The sequence below is a fragment of the Mesoplodon densirostris genome, chromosome 5 (genome assembly GCF_025265405.1).
Source record: "Mesoplodon densirostris isolate mMesDen1 chromosome 5, mMesDen1 primary haplotype, whole genome shotgun sequence".
NCBI lineage: Eukaryota > Metazoa > Chordata > Mammalia > Artiodactyla > Ziphiidae > Mesoplodon > Mesoplodon densirostris.
Window position 1 is genome coordinate 67,289,003 of NC_082665.1, and position 977 is coordinate 67,289,979.

Here is a 977-nt window from a genome sequence, read left to right on the forward strand (position 1 = left end):
AAGTTCTATTATGTAGAATCTATACTGTACAGCTGTCAGTAAAATAAAAATGAAAAAAAATAAAGTGAGCTGTCAGTATTCATTAAAAACAAAATCCTTAGAGTTGTGTTGGCTTATGAAAAGGAACAAGGAAGAATTTGGGCTACATAAATGAATTCAACAGAGAAGATTAAAGTGACATACTGGCATCTTGGAGGCAAGCTATAGTTTGCCAGAAGAGTAGATAACAACTTTTATGTGCATCTTTTTAATCGATGCTTTAAAAAAACCTAAATAGTTCCTAACTACTTAATATGCAAATTCTAATTAACTGCAAAATCTCTTCTATAGGTTCAGAGCCTAATGAACCATGAGAGGGAAAAGGGGAGAAAAATTCAAACTGTTACTATTTTGAAATGGACAGAAGAGACAACTGTAACCTCCCATCTTGTAAAAAAAAAAAAAAAAAAAAAAAGGAAAACCTTTCAAAACTAACGAGGTTGACTAGGGTCTGGCATTGTGTTCTGTTCCAACCAAGCACTCCCTAACCTGTCCTCTAGGGTGGATGATGCCTCAGTGTAGATGGCTCTGATCACTTTCCCCAACGCTTTGATGGTCAGCCGCTCTGCATATTTGCTCTGAGGTACTTGGCTGTTCCCAGTTCCCTGGGTGTAGCCTAGGGATGGTGGCCTGTAGTCACTCAGCAGCTGATAGTACTGTAAGGACATTACCATGAAGGTAAAAGGTGAGTGGACGTTTCCAACCTTGTTGAATGAGACCATGGGCCTGTGCAGTCAAGTTTAGTTTGGAAAACATGCCTCCCCTTAGTTTGGAAAACATGCCTCCCCTCTCCCCATCAGTGATGGATGGCACTTGGTTGCAGCTAGGGGCAGGCCTGTGAGTGTGGCAGTGGTGAAGCTGGGCCTACTGGCAGGTAGTAGTGGTGGCTTAGTAAGCCCAGCATTTTGTGTGCTGGTTTGTACACTTGTGCACCCACT

General features: G+C 41.7%; 1 pseudogene; it reads right to left on the reverse strand.

Annotated features, from left to right (window-relative positions):
* Window positions 1-483: 483 nt before the first annotated feature.
* LOC132490462 (cyclin-dependent kinase 2-associated protein 1-like) lies at window positions 484-713 on the reverse strand (annotated as a pseudogene).
* Window positions 714-977: the final 264 nt, after the last annotated feature.